At 38.4% G+C, this 12,411-nt stretch overlaps 1 protein-coding gene across 2 annotated transcripts in view; it reads right to left on the bottom strand.

The window, feature by feature from the left end:
- The window catches only part of MAPK10 (mitogen-activated protein kinase 10), a 248,796-nt gene extending 236,747 nt beyond the window's left edge, over positions 1-12,049 (bottom strand). For both annotated transcript variants that reach the window (XM_087826697.1, XM_087826692.1), the window contains exons 1-2: positions 11,460-12,049; positions 7,621-7,735 (exon numbers count right to left, since the gene is read on the bottom strand). The gene's annotated coding sequence lies outside the window, so the exon portion shown is untranslated. The remainder of the gene's footprint in view (positions 1-7,620; positions 7,736-11,459) is intronic.
- Between the last annotated feature and the right edge of the window lie 362 nt (positions 12,050-12,411).

Here is a 12,411-nt window from a genome sequence, read left to right as displayed (position 1 = left end):
TCATTTGTAATTGCAATGTTCCCTGAACATGACATCTATAAGTTTTTCCCCTTTCCTTCCCACCCAAAGGCCTCTAGCTTGATAGTGAGCTGCTTAAGAGCAGAGGCTAAATAGAATTTATTCTTTTTGCTGCAGCACCTAGCACAGAGGGGGCAGCCGGGGAGGGAGCGGGGGGAGGGAGGCAGGCAGAAAGGGAAGGAGGGAGAAAGGGAGAACTGTGCCTCATTTATTCCTCAGAGATTCTACCACGGTAATCTGCCTATTGAAAATACCTGTTAACCTTCATGTAAATGTGTTGAATTGATAATATCTAAAGTGATCCAAATGCCAATAGTTTCACCTGGTATGTTGGTAAATCCCAGCACAGCTTAGAAACCATGATTTTTATAGGCAATTTTAAAAGATTCCTCTCATAAGTAAATCAATGAACAAACATTTGTGCACACCAGTCCTTCAATAACAGAGACAACTTTTAGATAAAGAAAGATACACATTTGGGAAATAGATGTAGTCAATTTGGTTGCCTATGCATAAATGACATCCCATAAAAAAGTCTCAGTATTTACAAGTGACTTCCTATACGTAAAATATCTTGTCTCTTGATTTAGAATGAGATGGGTAGAATTAGACTAAAAATAAATAAAGGAGGACAATTAAAACAAAACTGAGCATTGGCAAACCTGTCTTCACGACCCTTCAAGCCTCCCGCTGGCCTGTTCTTCCCTTCCATCCATCATGAAGCTGCGTCCTCACAAAGTCCCCTCGCAGGCCACGCCTACCCTCAGCGGAGCACTCCACTTGGGCCTGGTCTTTTGGGTACCATCCCATGCTTCCATTTCATCTGTATCATTTATTCCACATAATTTTCACAATTAGAAAGAAATTTAAACATCATCTATCACAACTCCCTCACACACATCTGAAGCTCAGCTAGGTTAACACTTGCCCAAGGGAATATTAACTCATATCATCAGGGTTTCTTCCTTTTCCAGAGACTATAGGTACAATGAACATTTTAAAACAATCTGATAAACCCTTAACAAAGCACTCCATCCCAGACCTATCTTGATCCCTCCGCATATAAAAATCTTTCCTATGTATCCTGTTCTTTTAGCTTCCTATGTTAATGCATTAAGACATTTATCCAAGTATGAATATTATCTATGATTCAAAATCCATTCTCACTAATTTATACCTTAACTCAAGTTAATTTATCAGATTAACTAGCCAACCAATTTACCTCATAACATTTCTTTTTTAACAGAAACAGTCTTCAACCAAATAAGTTGTGGGAATTTCACACATTATATTGGGTTCAGAAGCAAAGAGTGTATTTCACACATTATATTGGGTTCAGAAACAGAGTGTATTTTGGCTCCTTAAATTATGACACAGAGTCAGACATCTATACTCAGGACCAAGGCAAGAAAAGAAATTCAATGCCTTAGATCTGATTGCCTGTGACGTTCCACACTGCTGACCTGAACCCTGGTTAGCAAGATGATAGTCAACAGACACATGACAGAATATATTTGGCTGAAACTCATAAAAGATTTTAAAATATAGCCTAAATTAATACTTTCCCACCCACTACTTCACATAGTTTCTCCTAACTTATTTTATTCAATCTTTTTTGGGGGATAGAGGGTGTAATTTCTTTAAAGCTTAATAAACTAAATTGCAATTGTGTTGACTCTTAACATTTATAAATGACTTTCTAAAGACAATTCTGTCAAGGTTATCCACTCTCAAGTTTAAAGGAGCCTGAAAATGAGCCTTCAGGACTTAAAGCACCAGCAAACCACCTAGACCTTCCAAAAGTACAACTGGAAAGAAAACTTTAAAACACCTGGCATATATAACTTCTGATATCTACACTATAAATAATAGATTATCATATGTAATTATTGCTGCTAAACTGTAGACTAAATTTTTCAATAAACCCTAATCTGAAAAGGTTTCTTAGGTTAACCAAATATTCATTAAGATCTCATACTTTAATTTTAATAAGAGTTTCTCTAATACTGGTTATTGAAATATAGACTTCTTTATGAAGAATCTGAGATATGCTAAAATTTATACTGACTCATCTTTTACATAAGCTCCAGTAAAACACCAACTTCTAAAGGAAAACATTATTATTTTCCTGATCTGACATCAATTACTTGGGATCTCTCAAACAGTGAGAGTCCCATCTCCATCTTCATAGGAAATATAGCCTGAAGTTCCACCAATCAGTGAAAAGCCTTTAAAATTTTATACAATGTGAGAGCTACTTATGTTAGTTTCACTAAGGTTAAATAGGCCTAAGAACTTAGTTTCCCATCTTGGTAACTTGAAGCCACAGAGAAGCAAGACAGAGCAGCCTTGTAATGACAAGTTTCTAAATATTTTCTCATACATCTCATCTGTGAGGTATTTTGTTCCACAAACCTATTATGCTCATTTCTATCTCTTTCTATTTTGACTATGTTGTTATCATTTCTTGGAAGCCCTGCTCTTACCCTTACCTGGAATTCAAACCATATCAATATTTTAAGGCTCCATTCAGGTCCAACTTTCACCTTTAATACCGAGGACACAACCTAGAGATAAAAAAGAAAGTGCTCCCCAGTTGGACTCCCGGGCTCTACCACCACTAGTTGCATGACCTGACGCAAGTTTGCTTCAGTTTTGTTACGTGTAAGATAGGAATGCTCAATAGGAATTCCGTGATAATTAAATTAAGTATTGCACACAAAGTGCTTTTAACAGTGTGTAGCACAAAATAATCACTCAATAGTTACTATTACAATCTTTATTATAACCCTCATTCTTCCCAAACCTCTCTAAATAACCATAGACTCCTAATCCGTTAGGACCTTAGGCCTCAGAGGTCATTTAGTTCAATCTCCCACGTAAAGCAGTATCATTTGGTCAACCATGAAATGGTTAAATACCTGCACTGCTAGAAAGTTCACTACTTTTCAAAAAACACAGACTTTCAAACGATTCTAATAATCAGAAAGTTCTGTTATGTATGGTACCTACTCTCTACTCACTGGTCTCTTATTTCTGTCTCCTGCACAATTTCAAAACAAACCTGCATCCTCTATCCTCTTTAACACAATATTCCAGTTTCTGACAAGCTAAAAGGACAGTAGGACACTTCGTTTAGGAAGGTAAAACTAATTTCGGCAAAATTTAATCAACAACAAAAATAATAAAACTGAACTGTTTTATGAGAAATTAGGGTGATCTCTGGACTCTGAAGGATTTGGCAAACAGGTATTCACAGTTATTACCCGATCTGGTTAAGTAAGATTGTAGACACCTCTGTCAGCTGCTTTCCAAATTTATGCAGAGATACAAGTTTGGGTGCCTTTTTTATAGGCTAGTTATTTCTCTGCAAAGTCCCCTTGGCTGCACTTTATTCTTCTCATGATTTCCTTTTCCTCCCTCTGCTTCTATTTTCTATCTCTCTCTCTCGCCTGCTCTCTCGCTCGCTCGCTCATTTCTTTCATCAATTATTCAACAAACATAGACGCACTGTGCTAGGCCTGGAAAGGTCCAAGATAATGAAATCTGGCTCAGATTACCCCCAGGCTGTGGTAGCTCAGTGGCTACGGTGCATAGGCTACTGTGAGGACTCCAGGAAGAAATGAATGACTGGCTTCTAAAGGAAGGAAACACCTGATGAAGTCGAAAGTACCTCTCAAGCTTTAAATCACCCGAGAATCTTGTTTGAAAGATCCTGAGTCACGTGTCAAGCTCTCAGATGATGCCCATGCTGTGGGTCCCCGGACCATCCTTTGAACCGCGAAGGTCTTAAGGGATGACTCCTGGCTTAGTAAAGGACGGCCGGGGTGGAAAGAGGCAGAACAGACAGCGTGCAGTGCATCACCGACGTGAGGAACGCCGAGTGCCTGTGCGGAGGCTCAGGCACAGCGGCGGCCCAGGCAACCGGAGAGATCATTAGTTCCTAAACTGGCACAGACGGGAATATGCTACAATTTAAGGAAAGGAGAATTTATTTCATAGGTGATGGAACATATCAAAGTAAGCAAGGCAGTTACATGGTAACAACTGCAAATCAGATCTGGTGACTCCAGTGGTATAATCATGGGCAAGAAGATAGGATGCTAGGCTATGCAACCTGCTAACAATGATGACGAGGGCCTAACTTGTGGCAGTAATAATAGATTCGCTTAGAGGGAAATGACTTGGGAAATGTTGGAGATGAAGCAGGCTGATTGTATTTTCACTTATTAATTTAAAAATTAGGCAAGTTGTCATTTCTTTGCAAGCCTGGTGTCTATTCTTAACCTGAAATTTAGCAGCACGTTATCTTGAACAAGCCACTTAACTTCTTTTTGCATCAGTTTCCACATTTGAAAACAGTGAAGAGTTGACCCAAATAAACATTGTGGGTCTCTTTAAATGCTAAACTTTATGATCCTATGAACTAAATTCATCTCTTATTAAATCATGGAATCATAGAATGTATTCTTAAAACTTACCACAATACCCGGAATATAAATATGCATTCTATGACTAATATTTAGTCATACAGGTATTAAAACTTGAGATTTTAAAAAATCCTCCCTCTTCTTCACCCACGACATTCATTACTGAGTCCAGTTGCTTTGTACTTATGTCCTACTGGTGAGTCTTTGGTTTATGCCTTTATTCTTTTTTAACTAGATTTCTGCAATAGCACCAAAATGTTCTCTCTGGCTCCAATCTAATCACTTTCTATACACCATTCAAGAAATTGAAGAACTCTGGAGTCAGAACGACCTGGGCTTGAATGCTAAGTCCACTATTTCTTGGCTGTGTGGCTGCTGGCAAGTTATTTAACCTATTTAAACCTGCGTTTCCTTATCTATAAATCATAAAAATGATATGAAGATGAAATGGCTGCAAAGAGCTTACCACAGTGCCTATTACACAGTGAGAACTCAATAAATGTTAGTTATTATTTTGAAACACAAATCTCATAAAGACTTGAGCAGACGCTTCACAAAAAAGTCAAATGGCCAATAAAAAATGAAAAGATCTTCATTAATAATCAACAAAATGCAAATTAAAACTTCCATAAGTGCAATTATGTATCCACCTGATTAGCAAAATTTAAGAACTTATAAATCAAGTGTTGATGAGGACACAGAGCTTCTCATACATTGCTGATATAACCAATTGGGGGAAATATTTTAGTATTATTTAGAAAAACTAAATGTGTACATACCCCAAATTCAGTTCATTTCCTTGCTGTTTATCCTAGAGAAGGTCTTATACATGTGTATTAGAATCTAAGAGCAATAACTTACGTATGTATAAAGAGTATTGTGTGTGTGTATATATATATATATATATACACATAATAATTTTATTTATTATAAATATATTTATTAAATAAATATCAATATAACTCAGGTAATATATATATTAGTATAAGTAATATTGAAACAATCCAAATGTCCATCAACAGTAGAATGGGTAATTAAATTTAGTATATTCATGAAACAGAATATTATCTAACAATTTGCATGAATAAACTACATGCATCAACACGGAAGAAGAACTGTGCAATGTGTAGCAAAATCAGGTGATTCAGAATATATATTATATGATTACAAATGGAAAGCCAACAAAGAAAAGTAAGGGAACAAGTGTGACAATAGGCAGGGTAGTGGTTAGCGGTTACCTGTAGTGGGGAAGGAAAAGCCTGTGATCTTAAAGGAGCACACAGACTCACTGGGAGTCTATAGCTTAATATGAGTGATGGTTATGTGATGTTTGCTTTATAATTATTCCTTAAACTGTACTTTTTATACACTTTTCTATGTGCATGACATATTTCACAATTAAGAAAATAAATGTGATCAGGCACCTATTTAAAATCTTTCAAAAGTTCTTCATTTTGGAATAAAACCCAAACTCCTTAGCTTTGTCTAAGAGATCCTTTATTATATATCTTCTGTATCCCTCTTCATCTCCACCACCCCCATTTATGCCCCAGCAGCGTGACACGTAGTCCCCCCAAACAGTCGTGCTCTCTCAAGCTTGTGGACCCTTGAAAAATGTCCCCACAGCTCCCCTTCCTCTGGCTAGCCTCCTATTGTCCTTAACCAGCCAAAGTACCACTCCCTCCAGGAAGCTCCCTTGACAAATCCCCACCTGTATTGCACTCTCCCCCTCTGCACTTCCCTTAGCACCCGATGCCGCCCACTTAACAGCACAGTATAAGCACCACGCTCTAGAATATTCCGCTCCCTTCTGATGGCACATTTAACTGTACTGCACCTTTAGACTGAAAGCTCCTTCAAAGCAGGCGCTGTCTCTTTCATCCATCCCAGAGATAAAGATGATCAGCACAGATTCTCAATAAATGTGTGCTCAGTGAACAAATGTTTAAGATGGGGCAGCATATGTTTTCTACATGACTGGGAAAGATACATAACTCAAATTATTTAGTCCAGCCATATAAAACTGCCCTTACTTTAGATTGAAAACAGTTGACTATGAGCAATTTAATACATGCTGATTAAGCACAGAATAGTTATGACTATTATATCTGCCTTCTCAACCTAATTGCAATGAAAATCATGATGCGAAATAAGCAGAGGGTTAATTTCATCAGTCTTCTGCAGGTATAGGTTATGCCTTAATAAGGTATAGGTTATGCCTTAACTCATAGGGCAGCCTGCCTACCCAGAGTTATACAAGCCGCTAAGCAAGTGAAAGAGAGCTATTGATCACTAGCTCACAACAGAGCCTTTTGGAGTCTTACAAGCACCGCTGTCATATTGTATTTCTAAAAGCTGTAAGTTGACAGATAACTGGTTCATCTCTGCTGGAGTCTATTGATTATTGACTTCTGTAACCATGAAGCATCAAGTATTCGGTTAAAAAGTATATTTTGCCTGTGTATGCTGATATTTTTATAATATTTTTAAAAAATTATTCCAACTAGCAGAGCAACTGGATCTATTTTTAATATTGTTTTTATCAAGCAAAAGGATTTGTACACTAAAATGCCCATAAATTGAGTTTTATAAAACTGCAATATGATTTCTCTTCCCTTATTTCTAAAGATCTAAATGTTATGTAAATATATATATACACATATATATATTCCAATATATTTATACAGGAATGTACATATACGTGCATGTGTGTATATATATAGGAATATATATACACATAAACATATATATGAAAGGAATTGAGCATCATAAATCTAACTCAGAACCAATTCTTCTACTAGAGAGGATGAACTGGTAAATATAGACTCACGTTGCAAACAATAAAATCACTGAAAAATACTGTTACCCAACTGTTACTCAACCATATGGACTTGTTCACTGCATCCATCTTCATAGGCTCTTATCATCCAGGGAGGTGACATCATGGTGTTATACAATGCACCGTGCACCCAAGACCTCGTGCTGCTATATGTGGTATTAATAGCACCGCACCATCAGTTAAACATTCTGTCCTACCAATTTTCACTTCTCTAGTGACATTATTCAGAGCAGTATTTCTTCAGATCCATACACTAAGTCATATGCAATATTTAAATGGATTCTATAGAGCACGTGTTTCCTGCTAAGGAACATTTTCAAATTTGCAACTCACCACTGCTTTTATGGTTTCTCATCTATAGGAAATGGATCTAATTCAACAGCTTCTTGCATGAGTTGCCATAATGAAGATCTGAGATGATCCTGCCATTGGTGTTTCTCATACTAGCCTAAAACCAAAGCAAAAACACAGACAGATTTGATTTTAACATTTAAATGGGAATTTCAACTGCATTGAGAAAAACAAATGACTACGAAGGAGAATTTGTGATGGGTGACACAGGGGAAAGGAATAAAACATCTTCAGGTAGTTCACTCAGTAAAGTTATCACAAGCACAAGAACTTTGGTTTTACCAACACCAGAGTAGCTGGATATTTTAAAATCTGAACGTAAGCCCAATTAGCATTGCTACTTTGGGTGACATGATATTTCGTTTTTGAGGGGTTTTTAAAGATTTTTTTTTTATTAATATTTTTTTCTTTTTTAGAGAGAGAGGAAGGGAGAGAGAGAAAAAAATATATGAATGTCATAGCAAAACATCAATTGGCCGCCTCTTACATGTCCCCAACCAGGGATCGAGCCAGCAGCCCTGGCATGTGCCCTTGACTGGGAATAGAACAGGCAGCCTTTCGGTGCCCGGGACAATGCCCAACCAACTGAGCCACGCCAGCCAGGGCTGATACTAGGTTTTGTGATAAGGATTTGCTTTTTTGATACAAGGCACCCTACTAAGCTTCAACTAGGAGAGCTCCACTGTTACATGTTTACATATTTTGCTCTTCATATAAGATTTCATTAGAACAATGGGTTATACAGTTACCGATAAAAGGACTGAGAGAAGTTTGAAAACCACTTAAGTATGTGAAATAAAATAAAATTAAAGTTGGTCTGAAGTAGGAAAGAGGCCTGTATGTAGTTTTTCCATAATCTGATCTAATTACAGAAGTAGGTTTGTAACTTCAATCTATTACTGTTACTTTTCAACATTATATTGGACCAGACTGTCCAGGACTATGCCGGTTTCCAATGTTCTACCCCATCACCAATCACAAGTTTTGCTTCCTAGTTTAGCAAGTATGGTCACCACACCCGAAACAAGCCTCTCTGCCCCAAATAAGAGTCCCTTTCTCGGCCAGGGGCTTACAACTGCTATTAGGAATTCCTCCCCCACCACCTTCTGCCCCCAGGCCATCCCCATGTGGCCCCAGTGTCACCTACCACCAAGTCAAAGGAAGTGAATTTCTTTCTCCTCTAAATTACTATTACAGTTATTGTGAAATCATTAATATATACCATTATATACCATCTTTTTTATTTAACCTCATTTCTCTAAACGACTATAAGCTCCCAAATGTCAGAAACTATGTTACAGTTTCCCAAACCCTGCCACCCATAGTCCTTAACAAAGAGCTCTGTACAGGGGAGACATTCATTCAAGGAATATGTATTTTGCCCCTACTATGTGCCAAACAGACACAACTAGTCCCTGACAGAGATTATAATTTAGTTGGTAATACAGGAAACACGGGAATAGGCAATGACTGTGTTGTGTGATAGGTGCCATGACAGAGGCAGCACAGACCCTGAGGAAACATGACCAAACAAACTATGAGCTTTCCTTCACTACCAATGCTTTCAAAACCTATTTTCAATGTATGAGAAGGGGGTCATTACATTAAGAAATTCATTTTCAGGAAGCACATGGAGCACCCAGGCTCGTTAACATCTGAAAACCAGAAGGCAGTTTTAATTCTATGAAGACAAGTCACTAAAATGAATTTCTAGTACTTTCCTGTCATTGCTGGGTTGTTGTTTTACTGCTTTCTACTACACATGCTTACATACACATACACATACACATACACACACACACACACAGTGTAGCAAAAATCCTGTTTATCACTATGCAAGTCACTCTGCAAATGTCTGGATGCCCCGTAGGGGACTTCACTTTACACCTGTACACCGTATCAGGTTTTAGAGCAACTGGGGGTTCGGATGCTCCTAAGGAGCCTTCCATCATTTCCTTTTCCACTTAAAACTCTAATTTCCATTCCCAGGAGGCTATGGGATTTGCCTCTCATAGCCACCAGGGATAAGAGCAGTAAGAAAGGCCACAGTAGCTTGTTAGGAATCCAAAACATCAATTCAACTAAACAATCTTTTACCAAAAATAAATATAAATTTGAGGTCCACTTTTCAAGCCAAAAATGTCTCTATTTAAAGGTTTTCAATATCACCTGAGGTTTCCATTTAGAGCTTCCACCAAGATTCACAATAGGAAATAAAGCTCCCCTCCATTAAATAAAGATGGGAGGAGGGGGGGAGTTAGCACCTAATGCATACAGCACACAGAGTTCTCAGTTCCCCCTCTTTGCCTTGATTTTTCTCATAAGGACACACTGGAGTCAAGCTGAAAAATCTTTATTTGAAACCTTACAACTTTTCTATGAAAACATGAACAGAGAGAAAAATTTCTGGAAATCCAAGCTCCAATTCTAAATTGTATCTTCTCTTTCAAGCAATCAATGTGCAGAATGATTTTTTATCTGAATCGGCACCAGTGTCTCATCTCAGATTTATGTAATGTAGTAAGTCTATCTAATACGTGAAAGAAACAAATGGATTCAGTTCTTCTTGACCAATAAGCATCGCCCCCAGTAGTCTTTAGGCCTAACTTTTTCACAAGTCCTAGTCCTTGGAAGGTGTAAGAAATTCACGGGTGGTAGGAAGGGAGCACTCCGACTGCAGCAAATACAGGATTGAACCACTTTGGTGCCATTACTGGACCTCTGTGCCTGTTTTTGCATAAGTGTTGCAATGTCCAACCAAAAGCTCAGAAGAGATTGTATAGGATATAGTAGGAGCAATGGAGAAAAAAATTTTACTGTCAATTTGTCTTCTGTTATTCTAATTGAAGGAAGTCCCTCCTGCTTTGAGTCCATTATTCTCACAAGCAACTAAGCAATCATCCTATTTGAACACACCAATTCCACGCAGTCTTCTAGCTGCAAATGTGACTTGAAGCCAGAACTAGGGCATGAAAGGCGAGCATCTGCCCCCATGTTTAACAAACAAGAAAACCCCCAATTTGTCTTTTATCATCAGTCTTAAAATGCTTTTACACTAAGTATCTCTCCAAAGAAATAGATTCATTTACATAAAGCCACAATAAAGCTTTAAAAAAATAACCCTTAATTATAGGAGGCTTTACCTTAAACACGGGAGGCTTTTCCACATGACTTAGGTAAGGCAGATTCCTTTTGCTTATGATTTTCCTATAGGATACACTAACAAAAAAATCCTACAAAATTTCCTGTCATTTAAAAATATGCTTGTATTTTGTAGCATCCACAATCAATTCTCAGTTCATTCTAACCTTGAAAAATATTAAGCATGTGCTACGAAACTATTAAATCCTAAGAGCTGCAGACATAGCACACAATGACAGCAAAAACACACTCAGCCCCTCTGGGATCTGTTCATAAACATCCCCTTCCAGCCCGGCAGAGGCACTGCTCCAGCACCAAGGCCAGATGCTGTTCTGGGGCAGGCGAGCAAGCAGGAAGCTGGAGGCAGCTGATTTTTCCACTCCACAGATAATTTCCTACTGCCTCATCATCAAGAACCTTTCTACCGAAACTGCGAAGATTTTGTAACACCAGGAACCCATCAAACTAAAGATACTTTGCAACAACAGAAGGGAGTGACATGCAAATGAGGAGGCATGAATTGTCTCTAATATTTGAGGTCATATCACCTTTGTCATCTGATTTTCTAGTCCCACTGTGGGAGCGAGAAAATCTAATTTGCTCTGTGTGGTAAAATAAGCTAATCCAGTACTTTCTGTGAATCACAGGTGTGAGATGAAGGGAGAGAAGGGAATACATACCAGAGGCAGCAAAACCGCTACATCCGAACTGTCCGACCCCTAAAATCAGGGTTCCGAAGTGGAGTCAGGAGCTTGTGAGCTCATTCATGAGCATCTCTGTCTATATTTACAACATACGTGCTCGCCTAAGGCAGAAAATTAACAGAAGCCTCTCTAAGAGACGTGGTCATTCCTGCAACCATTTTTAGCACATTGATCATTTGGTGAGGTCTCCCAGGGTCTGACAGCCAGCAGGCCAGGGATAGAGGGAGAACTCGGACCCTGGACTGGCAATGCCTGGTGCACTTGTACCCATTTTCCTTCCCTCTGAACTGTGGCCTGTCCCACATGACTTAGCCTGCCTCTTTGGGGTTCGTTCATAAAAGTTATCATCCACAGCCCGCAGCAGGCAGGGCTGCCCTGCACACAGTCCGGCTCTGCAGCAAAGACAGCCGTGTAAACAGCCTTGTGATTGCTTCAGAGCTCGCTGCCTTGGGATAAGCCATCCTCCTCGGTGGCTAAATTGCAGTATCCCAGGAACTTGTGTCTTTAAGGGGGTTAAAGCAGAGACTCGGTCTCTAAATTTAAATGTAGAGGGGGAAATATATATATATATATATATATATATATATATATATATATATATATACAATTTTCTTGAGATATCTCTGACCTTGGTTTACTTGAAGTTTTTCCAATAAATCACATTTATTTTGCTGCAGGCACAAATACATAAATTCTGATAAGTAGATTGCCATGCTCATTTCTGATGATATATCTATTTTCCCCAAAGAGCTCTGACATTTCTAGGGGACACAGTATCCCAGCACAGAATACCTGGGAACCATGCCATTAAAAAAAAAAAAAAAAAAAAAGAATAGAAATGCTGCCTGCTGTGACTAGGAGATCACTTTCTTAAAGAGATGCCTTACCTATATGACTGCAGTGCCAATGTTTCCTCTTATCTCTAACC

The sequence above is a fragment of the Miniopterus natalensis genome, chromosome 1, assembly GCF_054644295.1.
Source record: "Miniopterus natalensis isolate mMinNat1 chromosome 1, mMinNat1.hap1, whole genome shotgun sequence".
Taxonomy (NCBI): domain Eukaryota; kingdom Metazoa; phylum Chordata; class Mammalia; order Chiroptera; family Miniopteridae; genus Miniopterus; species Miniopterus natalensis.
This window is presented reverse-complemented; position numbering and strand designations above follow the sequence as displayed.